Source organism: Macrosteles quadrilineatus, unplaced genomic scaffold (assembly GCF_028750875.1).
Source record: "Macrosteles quadrilineatus isolate MER2022 unplaced genomic scaffold, UCM_ALF_1.0 Scaffold_2__2_contigs__length_208266976, whole genome shotgun sequence".
NCBI classification, from domain to species: Eukaryota; Metazoa; Arthropoda; class Insecta; order Hemiptera; family Cicadellidae; genus Macrosteles; species Macrosteles quadrilineatus.
The window spans coordinates 143,201,160-143,219,489 of record NW_026542595.1 but is presented as its reverse complement, the minus strand read 5'-3'; the positions used below and the strand labels follow the sequence as shown (position 1 = coordinate 143,219,489).

The 18,330-nt window shown below is 31.6% G+C and overlaps 1 protein-coding gene across 5 annotated transcripts in view; it reads right to left on the bottom strand.

Moving 5' to 3' along the window:
- LOC128986310 (CUGBP Elav-like family member 1) overlaps nucleotides 1-17,857 on the bottom strand; it is a 767,482-nt gene extending 749,625 nt beyond the window's left edge. For all 5 annotated transcript variants that reach the window (XM_054406611.1, XM_054406613.1, XM_054406622.1 and 2 more), the window contains exon 1: nucleotides 17,746-17,857. The gene's annotated coding sequence lies outside the window, so the exon portion shown is untranslated. The remainder of the gene's footprint in view (nucleotides 1-17,745) is intronic.
- Nucleotides 17,858-18,330: the final 473 nt, after the last annotated feature.

The window sequence follows — 18,330 nt, the reverse complement described above, 5'->3', positions numbered from 1 at the left end:
GCTGCTCTAATCATTAGAGCCAAGATGTAGTATTATTTTCTGTGCCTTATTAATAACAGTTGTTTACCAGCAAAATATGTTCCATATTGGTAGGCTAAATTTTAACAAATAAATATTTTCCCAGTTATATAAAGTGTAAATGTCTTTGACTTTAACAGTAATTGGCTCCACAACTAGTGGAAAGTTTTTAATGTAACGTTTCTCATACTTTATTAATCACATTCAATACTGAAAATGGGTTTGGTAGTAAAAATGTGGATTTTACATAGTCAAATACAACCTAATCAAGGCAAATATCGCACATTGTTGTTTCTCAATTACAAAAGAAATTTCAGTAAGTTAAAAAAATTATGAAATTAAAAGCTAAATGGGGTAAAAATCATTAGTGTATTTTTAGTTATTTTGAAATAATTTAAAACTTTAAGTCGGTTCTAGTCTAATAACCTTAACTGTTCTATATATTTATTTCAAAGATCACCTTTCTTTTATTGCCTTAGGTTAATATGACAAAGGTTGTATTTTACTTCATCGACGGAATAATCGGGTACAGTATAATAATATTGCGACCACATAAATTAATTGTTTTAGGGAATAACAAGAAGTATAGATAGGTAAATAATTAGCAGGTAAATAATAAGAGTAAATAATAGGTAAATAATAAGAGCTCCAAAAAATATCACCTCACAAATCTTTCACCCAACAAACGTAAAGATTAAAAACCTAAAACATACAAAAACTGTAAATTTAAGTCCCAAGTCAATACACAGGGGTAGATTAGATAACCGTGATGGGCCGTTTATACAATAAATGTTTATGACGTTATAAGTCAGCTGATAACATTGGAACTACGTCACAAGGGGCAGAACATATGGGGGTCGTGTTAATGTCTGGATATCTTCATATAGACAACTTATCTCGCTTATGCTTGGATGCTGTACCGAAGGCGGAACTTTCGTGAAGTATATCTCAAATTATTTTATCATACAGGGTTAGTAAAAAGTGTGGAGACCCCCTGTTATTTTTTTAACGGCCCATACTAGAAAAACTAAACTCGGCACACCATTATGGCATGTTATGAAGTACAAGGGCATAACGGCCACTTGGTGTTCATCCCCAAAATGGGGGTTTTTGGGGAAAACTCAAACATTTCAAATACAAAGACCCATCGAGTGACCCCTCATTTTGAAGGTCCTGGTAAAAGAAAACCAACAACGCAAACTAGAGGTCGCTATCTCAGTTCAGTACAAAATGGCAGCCAATTGAAATTCTCATAAGTTCTTAAACCCAAAATGGGGGATTTTGGGGGAAACTCAAAAATTTTAAATGATAAGCCCCATTGAGTGACCCCTCATTTTGAAGGTCATAATAAAAGAAAACTAACAACGCAAACTATAGGTCTTTATCTTAATACAGTAAAATATGGCAGCCAATTGAATATAAAATTGCAAGTTATTTCCAATTTCTAAAGATTTCAATCAGCTTCCATTTTTTACTGGATTGAGATAGAAACCTCTAGTTTGCGTTGTTAGTTTTCTTTTACCAGGACCTTCAAAACGAGGGGTCACTTGATGGGGCTTATCATTTAAAACTTTTGAGTTTCCCCAAAATCCCCCATTTTGGGTTTGGTAAGCAAGTGGCTTAGGCTTAAAAAGTACTTCATAACACGCCAAAGAGGTGTGTAGAGTTTAGTTTTCCTAGTGTGAGCCGCTACAAAATTTACAGGGGATTTCCATACTTGGAAAGCTTCAAGTTAAATTCAACTTCTGAGAATTTCAATTGGCTGCCATTTTTTACTGGATTGAGATAAAGACCTCTAGTTTGCGTTTTTGGTTTTCTTTTACGAGGACCTTCAAAATGAGGGGTCACTCGATAGGGCTTTGTATTTGAGATTTTTGAGTTTTCCCCTAAATCCCCCATTTTGGGGATGTACACCAAAGGACGGTTATGCCCAAAAAGTACTTCATAACATGCCATAAAGGTGTGCCGAGTTTAGTTTTTCTAGTATGGGCCGTTAAAAAAATAACAGGGGGTCTCCACACTTTTTACTAACCCTGTATAACTCACAATGCTGTAAATAATAATGATATTTGTAAATATTTCATTTTAGAAACACAAAGGTATGTGTTTTGTTTTTTAAAAACTAATTACGGTAACTAATTAGGTCATTATCGTTATATTAGAACGTTTTCCCGCACATTTTTTTTTTCATTTCTGCAAAATGTAAACGGTTAACAAGCTTTTTTCGTAATATGATCAATATTGTCTATACAACGTAGGCTACAATATACAAAAATCAATAGTTCTTAAATCAACTTTATGTAGGTTGTGAGGTAATTTGGTTTTCATTATTTACCATTTCTACAGATGATCATGATGGATGTTTTACGGGAATTATTATCACTTTACTATAATTACTCATTCAAAAAATAAAACTACTATGAATCTTTTGGTAGCCTAAACTAACACTTCAAAAAATATCAAATCACAAAGTTTTGGCTGTATATTAATTTCAAAACACTGAAGTTGCTACTGACCTAGTCCCTCTCTAGGGCGAGGGCATTCAGTTTACTTATCAGTTGTAGGGAGTCGTGGGTGATTTGTTGATAAACAGTGATAGCTGATAAGAGGGTGACACTTGTGCGCCAGGGTTCTAGTCTAAACAGACTCTAGACTGTGATAGAGATGGTCATTCTGACCGAACCTCGAAGTTGACAACCAACGCATTTTAGGTTTTTTTTTAACAAAAACTATTTTTATCAAATCCACTGAAAAATATTTTATTTTATTTTGTGTAATTCAAGGATAACAATTTTTATTTCAGAAATTAAATACGATAATTTATGCCTTTTCAGCGAATAATTAAAAAGCAAATTTATAATTATTTCAAACTTGATTAGTATATTTAGTAAATGTGGATTGTCGTTTAAAAATTAACTATATCATAAAGTGCATCCGGTTGTACAAATAGTTGAGCTACAACCTTTTTGTAAGTATTGAGAAAACGTTGTTCTCGAAATTGTTTATAGAAAAAGTCAGCTTTTCCTTTAGAGCATGGAACTGGCGTGCCCCTCCTAAATAAAACACCGTATGATTCTAGTCCTAGGGGTCACAGTAGGAAGTATTAATTTTGTCTATATTATTTAGGTTTTAGTTTAGGTTTAGTTTTTATGATAGATATAATGATGCGTTTGTAATATACAAAAATATTGTTTCCATCATTTCATTTAGTAAATAATAATTTGAAATCATGAAACAGGAAAACCTAAGCGAATGTTTAAATTTATGAAGAACTTATGTATGTAATAACAAAGAAGAGCTTTCAATGTACAGACACTGTATTGGCCATTTTCCGTGTCCTCCCCGAAAATGTTATTAATCTTAACAAACCTATATTTTTACTTTTAGGCAGTAACTAACTGTAGACATTTTCATTTATTGTATTTTTAGTATATTTAAATATACAAATAATATAGTTCCCTACGAGTTTCAGACTAGTCTAGTTTGCATTTTATAGTCTCCAGGCTTTTGATGTTCCATCAAACTTGACTGAACTGAGAGTTTATCATCAAAAACAAAACTTTGTTACATATTTATCACTCTATCAGAACACCGTGTTTTGTTTTAATGAAAAAATGTATAATTTTTAACAAAATCTGTTTAATCTATATCGAATAAGAATGTATATGAACGAAATGTAAAAACTTTTGTCAATTGTAGGTTAATGTGATGATTTATTTTGATCTTCTTTGCCAAGTTAACGTTGCCCCCACTTATTGGAAGTGTCCGTGAAATTCATAATGAAGTGAGTATTCTAATACAAGTTAATATCGCTACTACGAGTATACTAATATCACGTTCGGTAAACTATAATACATTTTTTTCAGTACCTATTATTATATTCATTATATTCATGGTATATTGGGGTATTGTAGGAGCAAAGCAACAATAGTTGTTAGAGTCAAATGCTCAAAACCATTATTCAGCATCGTTGCCCACAAATAAATCATCAGTTCCACTTTGCACCTATTGTTTGTCACCGTCTACATGGAGACGACGTTTATCGATATATCGATACTTATCGATTGTCCACTGCCTCGACTGACCATTGGTCATCTACCGTGAACTTCCATAAGTTCTGAGTCATATTTTACCTAAAGCAGATCTAGTTTTTTTCGGGGATTGATGAAAGGAAATACTGTAAAAATAACTTTATCATGTGAAACAATATCAAATACATATACAAAACTCTGCTATTGAGGTGGTGAGAACAATGTTTTGTTTGCTTGAAAATCTGTGTAATAAACAGGTATCACGTTGCATTAAAGGATTGCTCTAGGAGATCTTTTTAAATTATTCTAACAGCAATATTAATTTAGTGAACGCTAAATACGTCGTTACTGATTAATATGAACTATGACGGGTAGACCTAGAATTTTGATTGTGACATGGATTGTATAGCGATTAACAGTACCAATTGTATTAATTTTTGATGAAATTGACATGTGTAAAGTATAATACAACAATAATACCCCTGCCGCAGCAAACCTGCAGAATAAGCGAATTTGCATTTAACCGGCTTGATTTCTACTAAAATATTCCCTAAAATTTGTCAGATTTATTTCCTATTTAATTAACATTATATTTTAGTGAGTGATTAGGTTTACTGCTACGGGGAAGATAGTGACGTGTGTTTTTTTTATTGAAATTTCGAAATCTTAGTATGAAATAATCAAAATTGCCAAATTTGATTAAAATGCATCCATAAACAAGCAAACTACAACAGTTAATTTATTACCCTTAAGAATAACTTGGGAATTTTAAATTGACAATTTTTTTAATTATCTCCGTAACCGTTAGGCGTACAACCACGCTTCAATATACAAAATTATTTCTTTTTTAAGCTCTACAAAATGGTTTGTAGAGAAATCGGAAAATTTTTAGGGTCAATAATGGGAAAAATAAATTTTTACCCCATAAACCCCTGTTCCCATAGTCCGATTATGCTGGTTCGCGAGCTCGTTTGAATAAACGTAGGTTTACACCTTTGTACCAAACTTCATATAAATCGAATCATTTTTGCTCGAGTTATCACGGTAACGGACACACGTCATATATATATATATATATATATATATATATATGAATTTGAACGGATGGTGTTTTTAGCCTCTGGGACCTCAAAACGAAAACGTAAATCGGTCCTGGGTATAGGTCTTACCATGAGACCTACGGTAATAGCTTATTGCCTATATGGGAAATTTGCTAAAATGGCAACTGCATTAGAGTAAGGTAAGTTACTTTTAATACTCTGCAACATAAGCAGAGATATATTGAACTCGCTAGTGGCTTGCCATAATTACAATAAAGCCCGCATTTCCATAGAGATCAGAACTCGATTCTACCCTTTGACAAGCTATGCATATTGATAAGGGTCTGGTCAGCTTAAATACTCAGAATATGCTTCATTGAACTAACACAAGAAGTAAATAGACTTTGACTCCTGATTTAGAATACCATCAAGTGTCAATACACAGATTTTATAAAAATAATTCTTGAATTTTTTGTGCTTAGATTTTACATGTTTTACATAATATTTTAATTTTGTGATAATTTCTCATCATTCATGCCTATAATTCTATCAGCAAAGGACTATTTATATTTTAATCAGTAGCTGTACTTTAGAAGTAATAAATAGAGCTGTAGTATAAGGTATAAATAAAAGAGTGCTCTGAGAACAGGAGGTGGAAAATATTATTGCAATCACATTTATATGTATAGTAAAACGTCAGTATGAATTATACTATATTATATTAATATGAAACTACTAGAGGACCCATGCTATGCTGCAGCGTTGATATAAATATCATATCCGAGAAATAATCAAATTTATGATTTTTGATCGAGTAATACAGTATCTTTAACTTAAATTATTCAGACAATCAATAGCTTAAATTAAAGCCTATAATTTACACATTATTTTGAATTTAAAACATATAAAAAACGTAAACAGCACTGGAGCTACTATTTTTAATAAAAGAAAGTTACAGGTTCCCATGGCATTTGCTTGAAACTCGTCCGATTTGAATAACTAATAGCTTAAATGAAAGCCGGTGTTTTACTGTGCTTAGACCAAAATATATAGGATTATTTATAAATATAACTGGTAAAATAAAACTAAAAATGGAGTAAGAATTCGAAAACAAATGAAATTTATGTTTTTTTTTACGAGTAATACAGTAGATTAATATATACCGATGCTTGATGTGAAATCTGCATACCTTTAATTTGAGACCTCAATCATAAAGATCGGTCGGGTAGAAGAGCCAAACGAACTCGGAAAAGAAAACCTAAATTTTAACTTCCATAAGAATACATTGGGAGCAAATTTCGTTTATGTATAAGCCAGGTGGGACTGTAGATAAATATATGCCAATGCTTGATATGAAATTTTAGCATGCATACCTCCAATTTAAGACCTCAATCATGAAAATCGGTCAGGTAGAAGAGCCAAATAACTCGGGAAAGAAAAACCAATTTTTTTTTATCTAAGAAGATGACGATTCAACTTTGGTTAGTGCATAACAGTATTAATATTAAACTTTGTAAAGTGCCCACTGTGTACGTACAGCTGTGCGTTTTAGTATGTATAATAGTTTATGCAAATTGACTTGTATCTTAATTTCCAGGCCCATACACGTATTGTGTCACAGAAAACATCTTCTCTAGGCATTAGTGGCCCACAAATCACAATTTTCAGAGTACCAACTTGATCAATTATCACCAGGTATATTAATAATTGACTTAATAATGAAACAGACTAGTTTAATATGCAATAAATAAACTTTACTAGGTGTTGCAAGTCTCCATTTGCATTTTATAGTTTCGCGCCCTTTGAAGTTCCGTCGATTTTGATCGAACGTTGAGTTTATTATCAACGACAAAACATCGTTGCATGTATATTACATCATTAAGAATGCCTTGATTTTTTTAATGAAAAACTAGCATACTTTTCATTATAAATTATTAAAAGTAAGGAGGAATAATGCAGTTTGTATTTTAGATGTCTATTAATTTAGAGTTAATACGCAAAGCTCATAAGAATCCTAAAAGATTTTTAGGTATTTTATTTATTAGATGTTAACCTGGAGTAATAGTTATATAATGTAAAATCAATGACAGCTACATTTTAAACTGTATTATGAAATGCAGTTCCCTAAATTATTTTTTACAAACGAACGCAACTACTCTAAGTTTTTAGAGTTCGTTTTAGGGCTATCCTTTTATAGAAAAACAGTGCAGCTATATGCAATTGTGCCCTTTCAAAAATTATACTAATATTCTAAAAAGTATATAATATATACTAGGCCTATGTAAAACTTACAGTTCAACCTTACTATTATTGCTAGATAAATCATCTCACCATGTATCAAACAACCATGGTTAAGTAACACATTTATAAACAATAAACTTCAACATATGGGTAAATTTAAAATAGGCACATATGACGGGAGGGTTATCAAAGTAAGAAAATATCTTTTTTGGGACAAAAAGAAAAGGCATAAAATAAATATGTTGGAATTAGTACATATCAAACACAACTTTCTGATTTCGTTGGAAAATAATATGAATTTATTTAATCTTCTAGGACCATCGTCAATGGCTCTATTGCATCAAACGTTTAGTATATTATACATATAAAGCAACCTGCAATTCATGGGTAGCACAAGAATTTATATTTTAGGAAAACAGAACAACCAAACAGCTAGCGCAATACTTATTTTATCAGGTACTATTTATTTACTTTTTTGTTAAACACCAAAAGATATATTTTATTTTATTTCGTTCTCTATCATATAATCAGTTCCACTTATCATCAGCTATTGTTTGTCACTGTGTTCATGGAGATAAGTGTAATCGATGTATCGATAACGTGTTTATCGATGGTCCGATACCTCAACTGTCTATTGACGATCACTGTAAGCGGCCTTTTGTATTGAGTAATCATGTATTAAAGGAGTATATACGATTTGTAAATCGATAATATATATTATATCCATTTTTGCAATTAATTGCATTACTCTGAAAACTGAATGACTGATATCAATCGACATTGGCATTTTAAATCGTTTATTCAACATGATTTATTCAATTACAATCTTGAGCTATCCACATAAAAAATGATGTTTATAAAATACACGTCATGGGACAAAAGTATTTTTATATTAGTTTATAGTGTTAAATATAATGAACTAGCCAGCTTCAACTGATCATGGAGGGAAATGTAGTTCACAAGTCATCACGAGATAACAATTTGTATATTTTCGGATTCCTTCATTTTCCTTATATGAAGCTCGTGTCGTAAAGAGTAAATAACCATACTGGTGATTAAATATACTTTTCAAGCCGTAGTACGTTATCTAATCCCAATGAGCATGGAAACATAGCTAAGAGTTTTTAATCATCTTACAAAGACTATTCAAACAATGGACAAACATCTATATAATTTTTCCCACCTCGGGTTACTGTCATGACAATGTAGCTCCATTTTACATGGCCACCCACACCTATGTCCTATTCATTCAAATATTCCCAAATCAGATTACCAATTTGGCAAAAAGTACAACTAAAGTCTGAGATAAACTTGTAGCCTTCCTCACAGCATACATCATTGACTGTAGAGAGGTGTGTAGTCAATGACACAATGCGCTGTGTCACACTCCACCAAGTCTGCACAACTCCACTATAGGCTGTGATAGGTTTACTGTCAGAACGTGACTACGACACACTTTGCTTTGCTTTTACGACTAAAAACTCGCTTGCATGACTGATCACTGACAGATTTACTGCAGAATTGTTTTAACGTTGTATTGTCTATCTTAAACTCCATTCCGTTGTTGACAAGGTCATTAAGGAACAGTAGTCTCTAAGTAACAACGAAGTTTTAAGGCACACCAGTAGGGAACCCATATACTTAAAAATTTGGCTTAAAACTTTACAAATACCTATTCACTTTTTTTACAAATTACCCAAAATTGCATAATTTAAATGTGTGGGTATTTGTTTGTATTAGTCTGTTTTGTTTATTTTAACTTTTATCCAAATAATGTTAATTTTAACACTAAGTAGAACTAATTAAGTGCTATATGCTGGAAATATCCCCATCCCTACAGATTTGACCTTACTTCTACTCCGAATAAAGTTATGAATAATATGGTGGAATTATGGTGGTATGAATAAAGTTAGAATAAACTTAAATAAAACCCATGCCATGTAAGCCTTGATGGTTGTGTTAAACAATTATTTATAAGAAAATACCTGTCGATTTGTTTTAGACGAAGCTACGTTAAAAACAAAAGAGTGTGTTAATATTGAATGTTGAAGAACAGTGTGACCTTGATTAGAACTAATTGTTTAACAATAATGTATTGTATTAGGGCTGTTTGTGCTTGAATGCCAACGGTATTTTCATTTTGTTATGTCAAAATTTTGTTAGAAAGAATAACTAATTGACAGGCCAATGGCAAATAGTATCTAAATCCAGAATCAAATCGAACGCTTCAAATCGAACAGGCAACCTATGAATTTGAAGGCTAGCACTACAACTATTCGAATAACCAGACAATATGATCAAATAAACATTCGAGAACCAAAATTGTACAAGGAATTGAAATAACTTAAACTGTAATAAGAGCAATACAACACTTTAAATACTATGATATCAACATCACAAACTGATCTTCGTTTGAACATAATAATGTTAATACATAAAAATGAAATGTGAAAAACAAGTAAATGAGATTTTAAATCAAACTTCGTAGATAGACCATTACGTTATTTCAACAAACAGAAAATTTCCAAACAGTATTGGAAAAAAATCTTTGTTGAACTTTATTTCCGATTTTATAATTCTAATTAATCATATTGTAGGCTGCACAAAGATTCATAATCAATGTTCAGGACTACTCAGTCTACTACATACATAAACAGTATATGAATAACATTCGAGGTATATGAATGTAGAATGATAAAATAGGGCACAAAGGCAAATTTAGCTAGTTTAAAAGAATATGTTGCAACTAAGTTGTACCTAAACTTATAGGACACGCCAGACAAAAGGATATCCAAGCAAACGGAAATTTTTGACTTGCTACCCACGGGCTTCACCCCGTTTGACTTCATAAGTATTAATAAAACAATTGATTGCTTAAGTTAAGCTGAAATAGGCCTAAACAAAACAGAATACAGTAAATCACGCCTGATTTTAACAAGGTAATAAAATTTAAGAAGAACAGACAAATAAGTACAGCTAAGGTATTTTTAACATTAGGTATATGGAAAGTTCCCTTTAGAAAGGAATTACGACCTTAAAGGGCAATTTATGAGATGATGGATAGTTTTGCACAAAGTTTCTCGTCATAGTCGTCATGATGAACATTTTAGGTATATAATCTATGGGGGTGTAAGTTTTCGTGTTCTCATAAGTTCATGGGTATTTTGGGATCTATACGTGGATTTAAAAATAGTTTACATATAGTATTAGACAGCAACGTAGGAAGTTCAATCTGTATCAGAGAATATATTGTCCGGTACGTGTGTAGAAGATTGTAATCTACTATGTGACCAAGAGTATCACACTATCATTAAACTTTGTATGTATATCACAATGGAACCCAAGCCTTATCTATTCCAAAGTTAAGCTATAAAGTTAGGTAGTAAATTAATTTTATTCAAATTAGTAGAAGGTTATGTGCAATATTACTACGCTACAGAGAAGTGACATTCCATACTCACAAATAAATTTGTAGCCAGTATTATATAGTTAATAAACCTATTTTAATTAATTGTGCTAGTGACAGAGTGTGTAGTACGGAAATTCCCTAAAAAGCCATTTATTTCCAAGCATAGGTACCAATAGAAAGGAATTTTATTGTATAACTACAGCTTCTTTTAATTAGGTACCTAATAACTGTGTGTATGATCTAATACATAAAATATTAATTTAATATCAGCATGCTCAGTGTGACTAAATACTATGTTCTCTTTAAATAACGTACAAAACCCCGTAACATGATGGAAATATCCCCAATAAAGTTTACTACAGAAATTAAAAAACGGCGCATGCATTTTTATGATCATTTAATTTGTATAAGATACAAATATTTCTGTTTTCAAGTAAAATCTAAAAGTTTACATCAAACCCTTCAAATTGTTTGAAAATCAAATAAATAATTCATTTTATGTTTGAAGATAAGGTTTGTTTAGTTTGTCATTAATAGCCTACGTATATGGACTTGAGGAAAATATATTAAAAAGGAAAATAAGTTCTTCGAGAAGCAATGCTCAATGTTGCATTCTTCAATGACTTGAGTATCTTATAATGACTTATTTTCTCAATTAGGAGCCCTTTAGAAATATTTCCAAGAAATATGATGAGTTACTTGCTGAAAGAACTTCCATGAATAGATACTGCAGACCTTAAACATTCTAAAATGGAACAACGTATTCCAAGAAAAATGCAAATTAATTCTTTGCAAATTATTTATATTTTTTACTATTGCGATCTTTGAGACTTTTTAAATTAATCCGTAGTCAATGAGATTAATTATATGGGCAACAATTACCCACACTATTACTTTTAGGAATAAACTATGTTTAATACTTGATAAAACTGCATTACAAGTAGCAAAAGTACTTTGGTTATAACGGGATATAATGTTGAACTAGATTCCATCCAATGGGCTATAGTCTTTAGATATATAAAATAAAGTTTGATGCTACAGAAGAAAAGATTTTTTGAAAAATATTTGCAATGCTATAATAGTTTAATTTTAATTCATTAAGGGTTAACATTTTAACATGATTTTTAAAAATTAAAATCAAATGACGCTTCCAGATAAATATAATATATTGAGGTTCCAATATTTCCTAATTTTAAATAAATACAAAATTCATTTACAAAACCGTCTAAAATTCTCACAAGAGTTTGTTTTCATTTCACCGATATAACAGCGCATGGAACAGTAAACCAGATATTGAAGATAGATGGTTTATACAATAAATATTTATAGTCCCGTCACAGCTGATAGCATTGCAAGTCCAGGTTGTGTATGGCGTCATGTGATCTGTACGTGTAGCGTATGTTACAATGTATTACGTTTTATACATGTGTGAAATGTATACTCACGCTGAACATGATATAACATATGGGTTGGATTAAATATCATATTAAGTACGGTATCGCATTGTTATCAGGGCAGTAGTTAGTAAAATAATGTAAACAGACGTTTGGATATTAGATTACATTTAAACGCCAATACACTAGGGTGGGTATTTTTGGGTGAAAGACGAGTATTGACTGAACGGGGTGAGTTTTGACTTTATTATGATAACATTTTTTTGTCAGGACTTTTTATCAAAAGCAACACATACCGGTAATGACAAATGGGTCGAGTTTTGTGTTACTTAAATTTCTCAGGATCGAACCGGCAATCACATAACTGAGGTAGTACTCGTACTATTATACAATGTATTCTATGTTACGATGTCTACGTTACTCAGCTTCCCAGCAATTGCCAAGTTTGTTCTTGTACTCTCAATATTTATTGAAATACCATTCTTGGTATCCAGGCCTGCCGTAACGGAAGCCCTTACCATTGACTATATAGTCAATGCCCTTACTCTCCATGATGTTGATTAGGCCTATACCAATAACCTGTCCACCCCACACCAAGTTACTTTTTAAACCAATCTATTTACGCAAATGTAATTCTTTTCAATACATCTTAACCCAAAATGGAGAAATGCTGATTGAATGTTATTATTGGAAATAATAATAAATAATAGAGAACTAACAAGGAAAAATGGAAAGGTAGACGCAAATAAATAATGTAAGGGTAGGTGGAAAAGATTGTATTAACATTTCTTTTGAAATGTTAAAATTTTCTTCGACAGGATAAAACATCTTACTTTATGAATGTCAAATCAGATTAGGGACTATGTTGAGCATGCAATGTTGATGATTCAAAAAGAAAATGGCGTACGGAATGTTTTACTTCAAGGTAAGCTACATAATAAGTTGTTGGTACTGAGTGACAGCTCAACATGACGGGTCACGTTGATGTTGAATAAAACCACGTGACTATCAGTGGAACAGGCGAAGGTAAGAAATACTTATTTGAAAAGGAAATCACAAAGAAACTGAATACAATGTCAATAAATGTCATTACAGCAATGTAGGCCTTTTATGGTTGATATACACTCATATACAACCTACAAGCCCCAAGTATTATTTTTTTTATAATAAGTTCTATTACATTATTACTGTTAAAGTGGACGACTACAATGGTCACAGATAAACTGAAACAAATACAGTACAAATAATAATTAATAATCATTTACTATCTCCAATGAGTTTCATGTTCGATGAATTACGTTAGTAGCAGCTACCCATTCTTTTTGGTCCCAAACTAGATTTCCCTAAATTTCTCTAGGGCTTATTTCGTTCTGATTCTGAATAAAGTACGTAGAAATGAATTAAAGAAATTGGATTAAGTTAGTCTACCCTAGACCACTCTGATTCTGACCCCCTCATATATTATTCACAACATATTTTATTATGCCTGTTTTCAGTCACGCATCCGGTGGATTAAGCAAATAAGACCCGAAATAATAATTAATATAATAATCAATAAAATTTCTGTGCTTTTCTGTCTCGGTTAAAACAGCCTGATCTAACTAGATGCTGATTATACCTTTGTAATGATATTGAATAAATACCCTTCAACAACATAAAATAGACTGGCTAATGAAAAAGTTATGCCTCATAGATATTATTCCAGAAATACTAACTTGTAACAGCTGAATTGGAGAAATCTATAAAAAAAGAAAATTGAATAAAAGATAAGTAAAAGTAAAAGGTATAAGGTAAAAGGTATAAGTTAAAGGTAACTAGTTAAAGTCACTTGTGGCTTAGCCATAATAGTTACAATAAAGCCCGCATTTCCATAGAGATCAGAACTCGATTCTACCCTTTGACAAGCTATGCATATTGATAAGGGTCCGGTCAGCTTAAAAACTTTAAACTTATATCACTTCAGCCAATAGAAATGTATCAATAGAAATAAATATATCTGAAAAAAATGTAACTGACGTATCAATACACATACTTATAATTATGCTTAAATTACTTTGTAAGAACAACGTTGTAATTAATCTTAAAACAATTTTACCAAGCTCCATTAAAGCTTTTATTTTCGCAATTTATTAAGTTATTTTTGTCAGTAGTTGTTAAAGATCGTATTTTTGCAAACAATATAACTAAAAAATTTCTATAGTCTACACGGTAATCACATATTCAATCCTAAATTATTCTTTCACATCGTTGACAAAGTGTTTTTTTAATTATAAAATCTAAGAAAAAAGTATGTTGAAACATTAAATATCAACATCAATATGTAGTAATAAAATTCAGTTTGTGTCACTACCTAGCTAACCTAAATATAAGGAACATTTCAATACCTAGAGTAATATTAGAAAACCACTTTAAAGGTATGGACCGATGCATTTTCCAAACCAAGAGCGGTCTTCAAGGTTTTAAAGCAAATATGGAAAATATAAGCCTACCACTTGGAACTACTTTAAGCAATATCTTCCTTGGTATCTTCTGAGATAGAGACCGCGCTAGTGCCAAAGAAAACAGCGTCGGTTTCGTCCTCAACGCTGCTTGCTGTTTTCTTTGGCCCTCTCGTACCTTTAATTTCGTCTTATATTGTTTACATTCTTACTGATATGTGTGATCCAGTTTCCTGGCCAATCGTAACGTCCTCAACGCTGCTTGCTGTTTTCTTTGGCCCTCTCGTACCTTTAATTTCGTCTTATATTGTTTACATTCTTACTGATATGTGTGATCCAGTTTCCTGGCCAATCGTAACGTCCTCTACGATATATATTTTAGCGAAAAAAGAAATGTAGTTTTCCCCTAACAATTATTTTTTTTAAATCAATATTGTTTTTTAAGAGATGATAATATAGTAGTTTACGCAACGATTGCGTTAAGTGAGTCTTTACGACACGAGTAGAAAATTTAAGGCACGAGCCTTGGCGAGTGCCTTAAAAACTTCTACGAGTGTCGTAAAGACTATTAACGCGAGTTGCGTACACTACTTTACCTACGACCGTTTTTTAATTACTATCAATCTGGATTTAATTACTAACAATCACTACTGATAACTTTTTAGAGAGGTTATGTTTTCGTGTATTGTCATTGCCACTGAAAGTGATGCAACGACTTGTTGTATAATCAGCTGATTTCCCGTAATTACGTGTTTGTTAAACTTCGTTAAATATTACATTGCTAGCAGCATTCTTACCATAAATAATATCGTATCAGGTACAATTCGGCAAATATTTCATTTATTTTTGGACTTCCACCAACTTAATTAAGAATACGCGAGTATCAACATGAACAAGTCGGATCAACAATTAAATTGGTCTACTGATCAGCTGATCAGCTGATTAGTTGCCGTTCGAAGCATTACAATTTTAATTCTTTTCTCTCAATACTTGAACCTCATTGGTCCGTTACCTGTGTGGATATGAGAAAACTATGCGGATATGAAATGAAACTATGCGGATATGAAAGTAAACAGCTGTAAAGTGAAACTTTTCAATTCTAAGAACTGGACTGAAATGGCTACTTTAAAAAACGGTCGTAGGTAAATTGTTTTATTTATGCCTAGTTTACTCTTTAAACATGAAGTAGGTATACGAAATGTTTGAAGTAGTGTTCAATAATCTTGAACAGGAAACATTCAGTCATTTTTTTCGTAGTCAACTCGCCCCCATGCCTCTAATAGTATCACTCCAAAGTTAAAATGTGTACTAATTATCGTTTTTTGTAAGTTGGTACAGAAATATTTAGCAGAAACTGAATGCAAGTTTCAGTTAGTAACGTTTTTAACGCTGTTTTCATAAGTATATGTTCGTAAAAGAATAGTTAACCGAACAATGTTTAAAAGAAATTGAGTATATCTTTAGATGGTTAAATATTTACTGAAACACAATGCAAAATTCCATTGTGAGCAAAGAAGCTACTAAATAGGTTGCTGCATTTACTATTTTTCACGACAGTTTTAATGGATAAAAAACAATAATGTAAACAAAACAAGCGAAAAGCTTTGTTTTAGGCACGTGTTCGTCGTAAACAGTTTACGATAAACTGCTAGATCCACTTAACCCATGGACTTGATGCCTCTTTAACTGCCTTAGAAGTTCACCTGCCATTTAAGCCACTCTGTTTTAGGTTAACTACAACACAAGTCAGTGTATATATTACGAACAATGAAAGGTACATAACATAATATTTAACATGTATATTTGTATAACATGTTTGTATGTTATCCATAGCCATTCGTATCTGAAACTGAACATAAGCTTCCGCTGTTGTTAAAAGCTTCAAAACTATTATTTTATTGAATGTATCTCCTTTTTAAGATTTTTCATATTTGAAAGTGTAAACAAATTGCCAGGCATAAACCAAAATGTTTTTCAGCTATTCCCGCATTGTACACATTGTATTAAATTTACGATGAAAAAAATTAGTCAAACTACAACAACAATAGCAAGGTGAAGTCGATCTCACAACATAAAAAGCCGAATCAAAGTGGAATATATATAATTTTCGAAATCACAAACTGAACAATGTAAAACGTATTTAACTAAAATATTCGGACTGGTATATCACTAACTCCAATGTAGGACTTTTAAAAAACAAATTCTTAATAATTAGCAATATTTGTGATAATCAGTTGTGGCTTACGTCATTCTTGCAATTACTGTTTCGTGATTACCAATTAGTAAATTTCCTTATTAAAAAGCTAATATGCTTTATAATTAGCTATACAATCTAACTTGTATGGTTTACACTTAGTTTTAATGTTTCAGATCCAAAACTAGCGAAAAATACTAATAAATACAATTCAGAGAAAAAATACTAAGCCCCAGAAACAGTAATGGGTATGCTGCCAATAATATTGATCTTTAAAATAAACTCTTTTGCGTTTTGTAGGCTAATTATTGTTTCTAAGTGATAGCAACAAAGTAAATACTTATCTTTGGCTGTAACATGTTACAGTACAAGCCAATAATGGAATTCCTTGATTAATGTGTTTAATAGCATAATGAAGTATTGTTTTCTCTTGATCTGCACAAAACTCAACTTTAAAATTGCGTTAAGTTGAGCTGAAAACATACTAGCCTAATGTGGTAAACAAATTGAATTTTTTTTATTTAAACTTATTTATTGTTATCAACCTCGCAATTTAAAATTACCACCTTTAAACTATAACCTTTAAGTAGCGTATTAATGGTAAAACTTAGAACCAAGCTAAAGGTACAAAATACACCGCTTACCAAGATTACTTATGTACTAAGCTATAAACTAGGTTTAGAACATAGCCCGTTTAATAAAGCTGGTAACATTTTGGAAAATATAGTATATTTGAGAAAAACTCATTAGGTCCTCTTTGTTAGACGAGTTTTGTAGGGATAGGTTTTTCTTAACTTAATCAATGAGTATTTCAATTCAAAACAAACGTATTTTGTCAATAAGGGAAAACATTATTTAAATAGCTGGAAACACATAATCCTTTGTTTAGCATTGATTTCTTAAAAAAAAGGAAACATAGGTAAGATGAATAAACAAACCATTTTATAAAAAGTTCAATTTACTCAAGAGAACTTTCCTACCTTAGTTTAAAGATTATGGACCTGAAACACAAACACACTAACTCACAAACACTTAACGCACACAACACGAGCACTTAAAACACGACGCGACACGAACTACACAAACAGAACTTCCAACAATGCAACGGCGGCGACACTAGCGCTGTTGTCTGACAGCGGCCGTGGCGAGAACTAGAGGTCAGCTGATAACTTATCCGTCCGTTAATAGCTTGGTTCATCACAGCGTAGATTTATATGACGTTTCATGTGTTGAAACTTGACCTTGATATTTCTGAACGAAAGGAGCTTAACCAGAATATTATACAGGTTTTATCAGCTTATTGTAATGAAATGAAGTGTTTTTAATTTTTGTTAGGGCAGTTAGAATGATTTAAATTACACGCATTACGAATTTAGCCCATATTTGTAAATGCAATCCAAAACGTTTGGTGGATGTTATGTTGTGGTTAAAATATAGAACTGTGGTTTATCTCATAAATATTATAGTGACAACTAAGTAGCCGATTTACAAAATTATCAATGTCATGTATATTTAAGCATTATAATTTTCTTTTGGCTAAATGTTATGCTGCAATGATTACTATA